Below are 16,335 nucleotides of genomic sequence, written 5' to 3'. Positions count from 1 at the left end.
ACATCTTGGCCATGTTCTGTTATAATCTCCACCCCGGCACAGCCAGAAGAGGACTGGCCACCCCTCATAGCCTGGTTCCTCTCTAGGTTTCTTCCTAGGTTTTGGCCTTTCTAGGGAGTTTTTCCTAGCCACCGTGCTTCTACACCTGCACGTTAGTCTGTTGCGCTGGGTTATATTAACCCGTATTGTTATTTCGTGTTCACTTTGCCGTGTGTTTTTGGTTCGCCTAAATAAAAGGCTCCGTTGGCTACAAAATATCTGCTCTCCTGCACCTGACTCCCTTACAGCCATTTACGCATACACGACACCTGGAATGAGTGGTTGTCCAAACTTTTGACTGGTACTGTATATCATTACTGTACGATGAAAAAGGAATGAAGGTATGACACGTTGCACAAGCCCTGCACTTTTAAATGGTTGTGTTCCAATGGGAATTTGCACATGTTTAGAGCACCACCATTAGGTAAAAGATCTGAGAAATGTGTTTTCTTAATAAACATTTTCTCACAATAATTAGTGACATTTCTTTCTCAAACCTAGACTTTCAGATCTCTTATTGAGAATTGGGGGCGACCCCCAATCCCTCTCAACATTGTGGAGCTACTACTTACATCAGGGCTTACCTAACTCGGTCCTGGGGATCCCAAGGAGTGGACGTTTTTTCCCCTAGCACTATACAGCTGATTCAAATAATGAAAGGTTTATGATGAGTTCATTATTTGAATCAGCGGTGTAGTGCTAGGGAAACACTGACAGTTGTTACTGTGTAGTTAATGACACCTTGCAATACTGGCCAGAAAGAAGTGTTTCATCATATACAGTGGGGGCTTGTTTGTAGAGTACCAAGCTGAGAGACCAAATACTCAACTTTTGACTACTTTATTTATAAGGATCTTAAGTACCTATTAACTAACTATTATAAGTACAATATACACATACACACATGGCCAAAATCATTTATGATAAAAAATGGAGCAGGAGTAAAATAATTCTTATTTTGAGGTGTTACGTAATAAATTTGTTGGCTTTGGCGAGAGTTCATTCATTCTAAATGTGCCCTAATTTGATACCACTGGTTCATATTTAGCCTACAGTTGTAATTTGACCTGATTATGGTCTGGCAGCAGCTGATGCCAAGTGGCTTGATCCTGGTTAAAACCACTGTTACTCCACTGACTATCATGTTCACATATCATACATACTCAACTGGTCATCAACATAATGAAACGTTATTTCATTATCAATCAATTGATTTGGATGAATCATCTGGAAGAGGGTGTACTGCCAAAACACTGAGAGGAGACAGTGTTCTCTCCAGACTATTTATTACCCTTTGTACTTAAAGGAAAACTCCACCAATAAACTATCTTTTGGTATTTGTTTCATTAGTCCATTGCTGATATAGGCCCAAAATGTTTAGCATTTTAGCAATTAAGTTTTCAAGGTACAGTGCATTCAGAAAGTATTCAGACCCCTTGACTTTTTCCTCGTTTTGTTACGTTATAGCCTTATTAAAAAATGTATGAAATACAATCTACACACAATACCTCATAATGACAAAGGAAAAACAGGTTTCTAGAAATGTTTGCAAATTTATTACAAATAAAAAAACATATTTACATAAGTATTCAGACCCTTTGCTATGAGACTCGAAAATTGAGCTCAGGTGCATCCTGTTTTCATTGATCATTCTTGAGATATTTCTACAACTTGATTGGAGTCCACCATGATAAATTCAATTGATTGGACATGATTTGGAAAGGCACACACCTGTTTATATAAGGTTCGACAGTTGACAGTGCATGTCAGAGCAAAAACCAAGCCATGAGGTCAAAGGACAGGATTGTGTCGGCACATATTAACACATGTTGTCACGTTCTGACCTTAGTTTCTTTTTTATGTCTCTATTTTGGTTTGGTCAGGGCGTGAGTTGGGGTGGGCATTCTATGTTTTGTTCTAGGTTTTGTATTTATGTGTTTGGCCTGGTATGGTTCCCAATCAGAGGCAGCTGTCAATCGTTGTCTCTTATTGAGAACCATATTTAGGTAGCCTGTTTTCCCACTTTGAGTTGTGGGTGATTGTTTTCTGTTTTGTGTGTATACCTTACATAACTGTTTCGTTTTGTTCTCTCTCTTTGTTGTTTTTGTCATTTCAGTGTTCAGTTTATTTTATAACATAAAAAAATGAACACTTACCACGCTGCACCTTGGTCCTCTTCTCCTTCTCCCGACAACATTCGTTACACATGTTAACTAACCTCCAGATGAGTTTTTTATATCCTTGTCAATTATTCTTCATATATCCTTACCATGTTCTCAGAATATTTGGGTTTTGACTCTTGATTTTTAGCGGATAGCTATCTGAATGGGCTGGAGAAGACAGAAGACAGGCATTACAAGGTGACTGGCATACCCTCACCACTATCCTCTGATGCCCTTCTTTGGAAACTGTGTTAACTAACCTCCAGACGAGCTTCAATGCCATACAACTCTCCTTCCGTTGTCTCCAACTGCTTTTAAATGCAAGTAAAACTAAATGCATGCTCTTCAACCGATCGCTGCCCGCCCGTCCAGCATCACTACTCTGGACGGTTCTGACTTAGAATATGTGGACAATTACAAATACCTAGGTGTCTGGTTAGTCTGTAAACTCTCCTTCCAGACTCACATTAAGCATCTCCAATCCAAAATTAAATCTAGAATCTGCTTCCTATTTCACAACAAAGCATCCTTCACTCATGCTGCCAAACATACCCTCGTAAAACTGACCATCCTACCGATCCTCGACTTCGGCGATGTCATTTACAAAATAGCCTCCAACACTCTACTCAATAAATTGGATGCAGTCTATCACATTGCCATCCGTTTTGTCACCAAAGCCCCATATACTACCCACCATTGCGACCTGTACGCTCCAGTTCTCTGCTGCCAATGACTGGAACGAACTGCAAAAATCACTGAACCTGGAGACTCATATCTCCCTCACTAGCTTTAAGCACCAGCTGTCAGAGCAGCTCGCAGATCATTGCACCTGTACATAGCCCATCTGTAATATAGCCCATCCAACTACCTCATCCCCATACTGTATTTATTTATTTATCTTGCTCCTTTGCACCCCAGTATCTCTACTTGCACATTCATCTTCTGCACATCAATCACTCCAGTGTTTAATTGGTATATTGTAATTACTTTGCCACCATGGCCTATTTATTGCCTTTATTGCCCTTATCTCTTACCTCATTTGCACACACTGTATATATACTTTTTTTCTACTGTATTATTGACTGTATGTTTGTTTATTCCATGTTTAACTCTGTGTTGTTGTATGTGTCGAACTGCTTTGCTTTATTCTTGGCCAGGTCGCAGTTGTAAATGAGAACTTGTTCTCAACTAGCCTACCTGGTTAAATAAAGGTGAAATAAAAAAAATGAAAAGGAAGATGGAGACGATGGAAGATGCTTTCCACAGCAGGTGTAAGGAGGCAACCTCTTGCTGTTGGTCCACTTGTACTTGTAAAAAGTGCTATACAAATCATATTGATAATAGATTAATGTATTGTTTTATTCATTGATTTATTGTTTGGTTGGTTGATTATTTTTTTTAAATCTGCAATGTTGGTATGCCACTTGGCATCTACTATAACAAAGTTTGGAATTATAAGGGTGCCAAGGGGTGCAGTTCCTTCAGAAATCCAGGCACCCTAGAAAAAATAAAATAACATAGTAGGTTTATCCATCTATTTCAGGACCATCTATTTCTATCCCCACGACAAGTTTATGCTGTTGAATACCCTTGTTCTCAAGTCTCAAAAATGTATTGATAGAGTTCAGAGAGTTCTCATAGAAGTCAACATGCAGTATTTATGACCATGTGCCAGACTTCCTGAAAGTTTAATTTTTTTCCGTCTTGTTGCAGGTTTAACACAGTCATTTTGGAGCAGCTGATTGAGCTGAGGTCAAAGGTGGCACAGCTACTGGCAATGAGTACCCACGCCAAGAATGTACTTGAATACCAACACGTGGCATGCTTTCTGTATTCATGGCCTATCAATAAATCAATGTAGAACTGTATTACACAGTATTCAGATATAAATGCAATAGATATTTAATAAATATGTAATGTCTTACCAATAGTCAGATCCGGAATATGTTTATGAGTCAGCAGCCTCTGTGCTTCAATAACTTTTCTAGCACTATAATCACAAATTGTGGAAAGAAACTTGAAAATAAAACAGCTAATTGAGGTGAGGTGGCATCCACTCCATTTTGATATAATTTCCATGTCCTCTACTTTACAGGTGAGTTCTAGGAGAAACTGAAGCCGGTGTGCTTGAAGGAAAGGAAGTACAACCTGGCCCTGAAGAACAGGGACTGTGCCATGCGGTGAAAAGCCTTTCATGGACAAATCAATGCCTGGGACATGCCCGACTACATGAACCAGGTGGAGCAGGTGAAGTTTGCCGCGGACAAGGACAAGCTGATCAAGTACTTTCTTCCCGAGGTGGTGACAGAGGGGCTCCTCAGTATCTAACAGGACCTGCTGGGGCTAACCTTTAAGAGGGTGAACAACGCTCACGTGTGATACAACAACGTCAGCCTCTACTCCGTACTGGACTCGGCCACCGAGGAGAAGATTGGCCAGTTCTACTTGAACCTGCATCCCAGATAGTCCAGCTGAAAGGCCACGGAAGAATGAACATCAGCAGGACTGTATGGGGCTATAGTTGTACACTCCTGGTAGGGATGCAGAGCTAGTTGCTTCGTTGAAGCTTCCATAGCAGATATCATACTATTGTGGCTAATTATAAGGTCCAGAGCATGATTCACACCGTGCTTGATTTTGAATCGTTGATCTTGTGTCCTTTCTGTGGGCTCCAGCCGGGCTGTCGGTGGGCTGATGGGAAACGTAGGCTGCCGGCAGTGGCCGTGGTGGCCAACTTAACCAAGCCTACGAAATGCTGGCCCTCTCTGCTGCAGCACCACGAGGTGGAGAACTTCTTCCATGAGTTTGGCCACATCATGTACAAGCTCTGCTCCAGGGTAGGTTGCTCTGCTGGAGGGGTGGGGGAGGGGTAGGATATCCAGTAGCATACAGTATGATGTCAAGCACACATCCATTTAATGGGTTGCTAACTCAAGTTTCATTGGGTGCACATTCAACACTAACCTCGACGCAATAATCACCAGCCTGGTCCTGAAAAGCTGCAGTGTTTTCTAATCTCCATGAATCCCTCGCTAGATGACGTTCTCAGAGTTCAGTGGGACCCTTGGAGAGATAGACTTTGTGGAGGTGTCATTTCAGATACTGGAGAACTGGGTATGGGAGAAGGAGCCCCATCTCTGACAATCTGCTCAACAAACTAATTTCCTCCCGAGTCACCAACACAGGTCAGATGTCACACATACAGTAACCTCTCCACCAATTCACCCATTCATATGTAATAAGGTAACTAAGAAATAAGCAGTGCATCTATCCTATTGGATCTATCCTACTGGGTCTATTGTACTGTATATATCTACTGGACAGCATGCATGTCTGTTCCCTTCAAATCTAAAATATTTGTTAAAATACCATAAAATAACTTGACATCCAATATACTCCCACTCCTGTGCCTGTCTTGTTCAAGTCTGATGAACCAGTGTCAGGTAGTGCTCAGTAAAGTGGACCATTCTCTGCACACCAAGTCCCAAGCGGACACTGCCAAGGTGTTCGCCAAGCACTACCAAGAGATCCTGTGGATCCCCGCTACTCCAGGTCTCACACCAGTGACAATATAATGCAAATTTAATTAGAATATGAATGAACAATTTAAAGCAATGTTCCTCCTGTAAGGATGTATTGTTCTCAAAGAATACAAAATTATTACTTTTCCTCCAGGCACTAATATGACAACCAGTTTCAGTCACTTGGCTGGGGGCTACGATGGCCAGTACTATGGCTACCTGTGGAGCGAGGTCTACTCCATGGGCATCTTCGTCAGTCGTTTTAAAATAGAGAGGAATAATGAACCCTAAGGTATGGCACAGTCAATCCACTCCACTCACCATTCATCTTGAGTTACCATATTCCTTTTTTTTATGCATCTATAGTTTTAAGAAGAAAGAGAATTTAAGCCTGCAAGTTCCCTTTGATTGGCAAGCATCTTTGAATGCTACCGCGTGTGTAATATTACAGTGCCTTGCAAAAGTATTCACCCCCTTGTCGTTTTTCCTATTTTGTTTCATTACAGCCTGTAATTTAAATTAATTGCTATTTAGATTTCATGTAATGGACATACACAAAATAGTCCAAATTGGTGAAGTGAAATGAAAAATATTACTTGTTTCAAAGCATTCTACAATGTTTAACTGAAAAGTGGTGTGTGCATATGTATTCACCCCCTTTGCTATGAAGGCCCTAAATAAGATCTGGTGCAACCAATTACCTTCAGAAGTCACATAATTAGTTTGATTGCACACAGGGGGACTTTATTTAAGTATCACATGATCTGTCACATGATCTCAGTATATATACACCTGTCCTGAAAGGCCCCAGAGTCTGCAACATCACTAAGCAAGAGGCACCACCAAGCAAGCGGCACCATGAAGAACAAGGAGCTCTCCAAACAGGTCAAGGACAAAGTTGTGGAGAAGTACAGATCAGCGTTGGTTTATAAAAAAATATCCGAAACTTTGAACATCCCACGGAGAACCATTAAATCCATTATTTAAAAATGGAAAGAATATGGCACCACAACAAACCTGCCAAGAGAGGGCCGCCCACCAAAACTCACGGACCAGGCAAGGAGGGCATTAATCAGAGAGGCAACAAAGAGACCAAAGATAACCCTGAGTAGCTGCAAAGCTCGACAGCGGAGATTGGAGTATCTGTCCATAGGACCACGTTAAGCCGTATACTCCACACAGCTGGGCTGTACGGAAGAGTGGCCAGAAAAAAGCCATTGCTTAAAGAAAAAAATAAGAAAACACGTTTGGTGTTAGCCAAAAGGCATGTGGGAGACACCCCAAACATATGGAAGAAGGTACTCTGGTCAGATGAGACTAAAATGTAGCTTTTTGGCCATCAAGGAAAACGCTATGTCTGGTGCAAACCCAACACCTCTCATCACCCCGAGAACACCATCCCCACAGTAAAGCATGGTGGTTGCAGCATCATGCTGTGGGGATGTTTTTCATCGGCAGGGACTGGGAAACTGATCAGAATTGAAGGAATGATGGATGGCGCTAAATGCAGGGACATTCTTGAGGGAACCTGTTTCAGTCTTCCAGAGATTTGAGACTGGGAGGTTCACCTTCCAGCAGGACAATTACCCTAAGCATACTGCCAAAGCAACACTCGAGTGGTTTAAGGGGAAACATTTAAATGTCTTGGAATGGCCTAGTCAAAGCCCAGACCTCAATCCAATTGAGAATCTGTGCTATGACTTAAAGATTGCTGTACACCAGCGGAACCCATCCAACTTGAAGGAGCTGGAGCAATTTTGCCTTGAAGAATGGGTAAAAAATCCCAGTGGCTAGATGTGCCAAGCTTATAGAGACATACCCCAAGAGACTTGCAGCTGTAATTGCTGCAAAAGGTGGCTCTACAAAGTATTGACTTTGGGGGGGAGAATAGTTATGCACGCTCAAGTTTTCTGTTTTTTTTCTTGTTTGTTTCACAATAAATGTTGCATCTTCAAAGTGGTAGGCATATTGTGTAAATCAAATGATACAAACCCCCCAAAAATGAATTTTAATTCCAGGTTGTAAGGCAACAAAATAGGAAAAATGCCAAGGGTGTGAATACTTTCGCAAGGCACTGTACACAATTTATCATGATTTACTCTTATGTACCCACACACTCTATGTAGAGAGGAATAACTTGAATTTAAGCCTTAAGTTTCTTTTGACTGACATGTTCTGTATGCCCATCTTATCATCAGGTGGTGAAGGAGTTCAAGAGGGTGATTCTGGAGGCTGGTGGCTCTGTGAATGGAAGGGACATGCCTGGGTCGTGAACCTTGCTAGGATGTGTTCTTTCACTGCAAGGGATTGGCCAAAGCTGAGGGAACAATGAATGGTCATCACTGACTTCTCCCCCCCTCTCGCTCTCACTCCAGATGACAATATGTTTTTCTTTTTATACAGTTGATGTACCTGTTGTTATTGTATTGGAGTTGCCATATTGTGTTAATTGTTTGAGCACTATAATAGTAAGGTGGGGGAGTTTTCACTCACTTGAAACGGCTTGTTTTTGTGTGAGAAATGCTGTGCTACCTTGGTATTTGATGTTATATTTTCAGTCTTACATACTGACAAAGCTTGGAACAGAAAAGGCAACTGCAAAAGTATGGTTATTTTTACTTGGTCAATATGAAAAGGTATCTCAAAAAGATGACAATACGTGTGTTATATTTTCAGTGAAAAGTACTTTAATCATAATAACCCTTCTTACTACCACTAAGCTGTAAATTGTAAATATAATTTGTTCTTAACTGACTTGCCTAGTTAAAGGTTAAATAAAAAATAAGCTGTTTGAATTAATAAAATAACAATCCTCCTGCTTTTTGTCTTTTCACTGGTAAGACTATCGGAACAACCTCGATTAAATAAAACAGATTAACTACACCTTATGGAATAACGCGGAATGTGAAGAGACATACATTTTGTGTTGTAGATAGATTATTAGGAAGTCCGGGGGGCAGGAGGGGGACAGGGAGAGCAGGTATCTAGATGCCTAGTGGCTATTCAGCAGCCTGATGGTCTGGGGGTAGAAGCTACTGGCCACTCTGACAGTTTTTGCCATGATGCTTCTATACTGCCCACATCTGAATGATGGAAGTGAGGAGAACAGCCCGTGGCTCAGGTGTCTGATGTCCTTGATGATCTTCTTGGCCATCCTGCGGCACTTGGTGTTGTAGGTGTCCTGGAGGGCAGGCAGTGTGCATCCAATGGTTCATTTGGCTGAACGTACCAACAGAAGAGCCTTGCGGTCAGCGGTGGTGGAGTTGCTGTACCAGGCTGTGATGCAGCCCGACAGTATGCTCTCAATGATGCTCCTGTAGAACACTGTGAGGGCCCTCGACGACAGGCAGAGTTTCTTCAGTGTCTGTGTGGTTTGACCATTTCCGCTCCTCTGAGATGTGTATGCCAAGGAACTTGAAGTTTTTGACCGTCTCCACCGGCAGTCTCGTTGATGAGGATGGGAGCATGCCCAGCCTGGATCATCCTGATGTCCACAATCAGCTCCTTTGTTTTGCTGACGTTGAGGGAGAGGTTGTTTACCTGGCACCATGCCGTCAGAGTGCCTAGGCTCTCTCGTCGTTGTTGGTAATCGTGTTGTCCCTTATGAAAAAAGATTGCAGTCAGAGTACAGCATAACTGCAGTACACTGCAGTATAACGGCAGTTAGTGTGCAGTAGAGCTGAAAATACTGCGTCCAAAATAAAATAAAAATTCTGCTGTAATTTTGCAGTGTATCTGCACTTAGGGTGCAGTATTCTGCAATTACTGCATCCAAAATACCTCAGTAAACTGCAGTTACAGCACTTTTACGACAGTTTCAAAACTGCAATCTTTTTTGTAAGGGGTCAGCGAACTTGATGATGATGAAGTGGGAACTGTGTGATGCCACACAGTCTTGGTATACAGGGAGTGGTGTAAGGATATGTAGTGGTTTAATGACATTATATGATGTACTGTTTTTTGTTATTTTTGTTATGTGCCTTAATGTGTTTGGACCCCAGGAAGATTGGCAGCAGCTAATGGGGATCCTTAATTAATACAAATACTGTTTTGTGTGTGTGTATGTGTCCACAAGGGGGAGACAAAACATAATACATCATCGCATTACACTGACCATTGTACATTATGGCCAGTTTCCAGGGTCAGGACCAAGATTAAGCCTTAACTAAAAAGCACTTCAATGGATATTCTCAGTTGGGCATGCTTTTCAGTCCAGGGGTAGATGCAATCCTGGTCTGAGAAACCACTCTCTGGCTAAAGGCTGGAACATCATAGAAAAATCACCATTTGAAATCGAATTTGCTCACAAGGTGATGTCTAAAACATATTCTTTCAAATGCAGTTCATATTCGTTCAAATGCAGTATATGCTATTGCACTTGTAGCTACATTGATGTTCTTCGGTCTCTCTGTTGTATTTGGGAGTAATTATTTATGTCATGTCAAAACAACGCTTATTTCCCAATGTATCTTCACAGGGGATCATTGGATAATTACTTTAATCTATTCAAATGGTATCAGCGGTTATTACATCAAAGAAGGGAGGGAAAATAACTCGATTATTATTATGCATCAGTGACACATTCCATCACTATCATCACTTTACTCTGTTTGAGTGACTGTACCCCTTTGACATGTGCATATCCCTCAATGGACCTAATGCGAGTCTTGTTAACACAACAACAAATGTACATTGTTTTCTGTTGTAAAAAAACATATAAAATAACCTTCCAAGTAATTGTGAGCAGTAAGTATCACAACAGCGAAAAATATACTGTAAAATATGTCCTAGCTACCTCTCCACAAAGCGTATTGGTGAACATAATTTACAAACGACTGATACACCAATTTCATTGGTTACATCAACATGCCCATCAGATGCAGGGTTGTCGTTGCCACCACTGGATTTACTGACTGGGCCAACGATACAGCAGCATACACTGGTGTTGGTTTGACAGTCTGTGGCCAACTCTGTGTTTCGTCGTGAATTGTAGCGTGTTTTTGCCACAAACAAGATGTATGTATAATTTTTTGAATGGCAAAAAGAACGGGAGATTAGGATTGAAAACATTTCGTCGCGGCGTTCTTCAAAGCAAAGGATTCTTCTTTCGTGGTGGTGGATTTTTTTGTTGTTGCTTGTAGCAATTTCATTGGCTGTTGTGGACATTTTGGATTCATTTTAATGTTCCTTTTTATATTTTTAACCCATATATCTTATCAAATCGAATACTTGTGTGTCCCCCGTTTTATTTTAGTCATTACTTTTTGTTTATTGTCGGACACACTGGACACTGTTTTTCAGCGAGACGCAAACTCGGAATGCTAAACAACTTTCGAGGGGATTGGTCTCTCGCGAAAGAATGCGTTTGCTAACTGGATAGCTAGCCAGTTATCTAGCTAGCTAACGCTAAGTGTACTTTGAGTGGATGCTTGAAGGGGAAAACGTAGTCGGCCAGCGAATTTATACAGTTTAAAAGTTTCGTGGTTTTTAAGCAATTTCCGGACTATATAACTAATTCGACATCATTTTACGGTAAGTGAAGTCAGTTAACGACACTTGTTCTACCATAACCACTTTGCTGTAACGCGTTAGCTAGCTAGCAAACTAGCGGTTGGTGTGTGTGTGTGTTCTCGTTAACTTGCACTCTTCACAGGTGGATTTCCTTACAAAAGTGTTGGCAAGCTCACAATTACTAATGGAATGGCTTTGGCTAGTTAGTTATATTTTGTTATAGCAAACTAGATAGGTTGTTAGTTTTACAGACTGGAATATCACAATCTGACAATTACTATTGTTTTGTTTTCCTGAACTGGAATGTCAAATCTACCGTGTACTTTCTGTGTTAACTAGGTAACCCTACTAGCTAGTAGGCGACCAACAACCCAATGAATTGCTATCTGACAATGTTTCATCCTGGCTAACATATTGGATAATGCAGTCGTTCCATAGGCGTGACACAGATAAAGGCACGACTCCTCTTTATTGACAATCAGTATAATGCGGAAGGAAATAAGAGGACAAAGAACTGTAAATAACGAGATTAAATGCATGTTGTTCATCACTTCATGTGCCGAATACCTTCAGTTCGTGTTTTAGGACAGATGTCTTGACCTGTACTCGATATCTTGGCATTTTCATTAGCTTTCACCTTTACTAATACGATTAGCTAGAATCCCAGGCTAACTTCAATCTGCTGGTTTTGATCATGTATTTTAATGCAAGCCAGTGAGGCTAATCTCACGACGGATTTATCTGATATGGTAACCTTAGTGGTAAAAATGGAGCTATCCAATGACATTCTCATTCTAGAATGATTAGCTAGCTAGACCGGCACCCTACAATGACTCTGGGATTTTAAAATGGGAGGTGAACATTTTATAAAACCATGAAGCTGTGAATTTCTATTTAATATGTAAACATCTATGATTTTGTATTTACCCTGGATAAGTAGGCTATTACAAGCCTTACCTGTGAGTCACCATATGCTTTGTCTATGCCAAGTAAAACCTTTATTTTTATTTTTATGACTGCTTTGTGTAGCTTTTGTGGTTAGTGAGTTTAGATAATTAGCAGGTGATGAATCTAGCTAACAAGATAAGGTTGATTCAGGGGATTGTAGGCTCTTGGTAGGCAGGCTCATCTTCACTGGATTATCAGGCTGACTACTCAGCACCAGCACACACACACTTACCCAGGCCAAACTAACACCTCAGGTTATTAGAACTGTCCAAAGGTGATCCTGTTGATTTGACATCCTGAGCCATCCTGGTAACGGAAAATGCAAGGCAAGGCACAGTTCAAGTAACGCTGCTCAAGTCCTCATTAACAGGGTCTGTTTTTAACCCTTTCTCTCGAGTGCTAGTGTTTTCACGGGTGGTGGTGGGGGGCCTCTGGTACATTCTAATGCTTTGATTCCATCTGAAATACACTGCTACATTTTTTTATTTTATTATTATTATTTTTAAATTTTATCCCCTTCTCCCCAATTTTCGTGGTATCCAATCGCTAGTAATTACTATCTTGTCTCATCGCTACAACTCCCGTACGGGCTCGGGAGAGACGAAGGTCGAAAGCCATGCGTCCTCCGAAGCACAACCCAACCAAGCCGCACTGCTTCTTAACACAGCGCGCCTCCAACCCGGAAGCCAGCCGCACCAATGTGTCGGAGGAAACACCGTGCACCCGCCCCCCTCGGTTAGCGCGCACTGCGCCCGGCCCGCCACAGGAGTCGCTGGAGCGCGATGAGACAAGGATATCCCTACCAGCCAAACCCTCCCTAACCCGGACGACGCTAAGCCAATTGTGCGTCGCCCCACGGACCTCCCGCGGCCGGCTGCGACAGAGCCTGGGCGCGAACCCAGAGACTCTGGTGGCGCAGCTAGCACTGCGATGCAGTGCCTTAGACCACTGCGCCACCCGTGAGGCCCATACACTGCTAAATTATTGAATACTTTAACAACTTTACCTCACAGATTGGTAAAATGTGTTGTGATATTGACTAGAAAGACATGACTTTGCAATTAAAATGTCTGAAAAATGGGGCTTGGGCGGTATACCGTATATACCAGGGTATTTGGAAAAAGACATGGGATGGTTTCCCAAAACAGCGATTTGAGCCAGTCACGTGTTTGTTTACAAAAAAGCACAACAAGCAAAATGGGAGCTTCGTGAGGTAAGTCACTCCTGCAGCAGAACTTAAGTGAGGTGATCAATTTACACTTGTATAAAATTCACTACTGTTTGTCAGCTAAATAGATTATAACTATTAAGTTAGCTATCTAAGATGTGCCAAATAAAATTCTCTCCGTCGGGTTTCTGTTAGCCTGCAAGTTTAAGCTTCTTGGTAACAGCACCAACCTCTTACAGGCAGTTTAGAATTTCATAGCAGTAGACGTGAGTGAGCATATTACACACATGGGTCCTCGGCTGCAGTATAGAATTTCAATGTACAGCAGTAGACGTGAGTGAGCATATTACACACAATGGTCCTCGGCTCCCTCTGATTGCAGTCCTGTAGAACAGCCAATTCAAATTTGGCCCATGTTGAATTATTTGTTCTTTTACTAGGCTTATTGGTAAGATTGATTGTGCTTTTGGTTTGAGGCTGACCATGGTTTTGTTGAAGTCTTGTAGGCAAAGTGTAGGCTGTAGCATTTCTTTTCCTGGCATGTTCATACCGGTTACCAATGCAAGGTTTAGTAAGATAAAGTGTATGAGGGTGATTTGATTGTATAATCAGATTTGACCAACCAAGCCTTGCTATAAGGAAGTAGGCCACTTGTATTTTGGCAGTGGTGGAAAAAGTACCCAATTGTCATTCTTTAGTAAAAGTAAAGATACCTTTTTAATAGAAAATTACTGAGGTAAAGTGAAAGAGGTCAAATAAGTTGGAGCTCTAGAAAGATGCCAGAGTTTCCGACTTGGATTTCCTAGATGGATGACCGGTTCTCTTTTATTTTTTATTTTTGGAGTTCCCAGTTGTCTTGAATGCACTGAAGTCAGATATTTCCTAGTTCCCAGTTGTTTTGAACATGGAATAAGTCTCAGCGGAGAGAGGAAGAGAGCAGCGGAGGGTCCGCCTCTCATGGTCCCTGCTCTCTCCTTCCTTTCTTCCGGTGAGGCTGACCAGAGAGAGGGAACACCATCTTCCTTATGAAAACGCAGGGCTGTCGATACACTTGACTACTCATTCATTGCAGCGTGAGTGGACGTAGGGAGAGGCATGTTTTGTAATAGTGTCGAATAAAAACAGTGACAGTGCTGAATAAAAACTTACATGAACTCACTCATAAAAACAGTAGCTCTTTGCTGTATTCTTTGAGTCACTCTGGTCATGGTTTTAAAAGTTATGAAATCTGATGTAGGCTGGTATCAAACGTTGCTGTGGCCGGGGTCGTGGAAGCTGTAGGCACAGTGATTTGAGCTATCTGATTGTGCCTACTGCGTGGGCCATTCGATTTAGCCATCTGATGCACACATTTGTCTAAACATGTGCATCAGTAAAAAAAAAAAAAACAAGCCACTATATTAATAATTGTACCCTCATAAAGGTGCCATCTTTAGTAGCACTGTATTAAATTGCAAATGCAGTGGTGTTCAGTATAGAGCATGACCTAAACTATGTTAAGTATACTCTTAAGTTAACACTTGACTCAAATGTTTGTTTGTCGTCACTAAATGAAATAAGTCACAAAAAATGACATTGATAAGTTGGGTAGAGAAGAAAAGGTATGACCGGGATATTTTCCTTTGAACAGTAAAAATTGAAATAAATGATACAATGATACAGCAAATCATTAATCTGACTTTATTACAGGATGTAAATGTAGGTATTTTATGAATAAGCGCTACAGTTATTTCATATGAAAGTCTGCCGGGTAGGCTTTTTTTTCTCATCTTCTTTTCATACAAATTAAATGATTCAAAATGGTAACACTGCCTACCCGATGTGCAGGGCTTTTGAATCAAGTGCACCTACTGCCAACAGCGCAGGCCTTTAATGCCTTTATCATTGGCTTTTCTACAGAAATGTTTGGTAAACGATTAGGAATGCCTTGAATATCGCGATCGACCGGTTGCTGACCACTGCTCTAGATGATAGCCAAAGCCACATGTAGCCTAAACAAAAGAATCATCTGTTCTCTCTCTCATTAATTTTTATTCGAATAGAACCAATACCTCCACACTGACTCAATATGGAAGTACTCTTCCCCATCAACTTTTTTGTTTACTTCCTGCTTAGGGATGGGAATTGCGAGGGACCTCACGATACAGTAGTATCACGATACTTAGGTGCCAATATGGTATGTATTGCAATTCATGAATGTGATTTTATTGTCTTTCGATATTCCAAACATATTGCTCACCATATGTCTTCTCCCGAGGGACAAGAGAACTTGTTTTCTCATGGCTTTGATCAGTCATGGTAATAAAAGTGATGACAACGGATTGGCTCGAAATGTGAAAAGGAAGGGGAAATACTGAGTTTTGGTGCAGTTACAGTCAACTAGCTCAAAAATAATATTGCGATATTGTCAAAAAGATACGCTGTATCGTCAAATAATATCCCAATATGTAACTATCTATTTAAATTGTATTTCTAATTTGTGTCACTATTCCTGCTTTCATGTTCCACGAGACAAGATGTCTTGTCCTGATGGTGTTGAACAAAGAGGATATGTTCCCGACACCTGGCTGACTCAGTGATTCAGCCCGTTTTGTCTCTGAAAATGAACTCCTTAGGGCCCTACCTATTACAATTGAAAGATTTCTATAATTATTTCAACTTCCACTTAGATTTTGAAGACATAGGCAGGGCTTACATTAGGCTAATTGCTATTGTAGGTGAAAGTGTTGCATAATGCACGTTTACATTAGATAATTAGGATGGTTTCCATGCGTACTATATATTTTCCCTTACCCCTCATCATGTGGCCAACATGACACAGCAGCAGTATGTTGTGGGGATATGTGCTGTAGGCCTACCTATACAGTATATGGGTGATTTATATTCAGTCAAATGTACGAGTTGATTTAAAACCTATCTTTAATCCTTTATCATGGTTGGTGTCTTGACTGATTTGTCCAAAATCGTGTGACAAAACATTACTTTT

At 41.2% G+C, this 16,335-nt stretch overlaps 1 protein-coding gene and 1 pseudogene across 3 annotated transcripts in view; both read left to right on the top strand.

Moving 5' to 3' along the window:
* Window positions 1-3,447: 3,447 nt before the first annotated feature.
* Window positions 3,448-8,068, top strand: LOC120021884 (annotated as a pseudogene).
* Window positions 8,069-10,641: 2,573 nt separating this feature from the next.
* Window positions 10,642-16,335, top strand: part of LOC120020969 (erbin-like) — a 145,185-nt gene continuing 139,491 nt past the window's right edge. For all 3 annotated transcript variants that reach the window (XM_038964641.1, XM_038964642.1, XM_038964640.1), the window contains exon 1: window positions 10,642-11,254. The gene's annotated coding sequence lies outside the window, so the exon portion shown is untranslated. The remainder of the gene's footprint in view (window positions 11,255-16,335) is intronic.

The sequence above is a fragment of the Salvelinus namaycush genome, chromosome 26, assembly GCF_016432855.1.
Source record: "Salvelinus namaycush isolate Seneca chromosome 26, SaNama_1.0, whole genome shotgun sequence".
NCBI lineage: Eukaryota > Metazoa > Chordata > Actinopteri > Salmoniformes > Salmonidae > Salvelinus > Salvelinus namaycush.
This window is presented reverse-complemented; position numbering and strand designations above follow the sequence as displayed.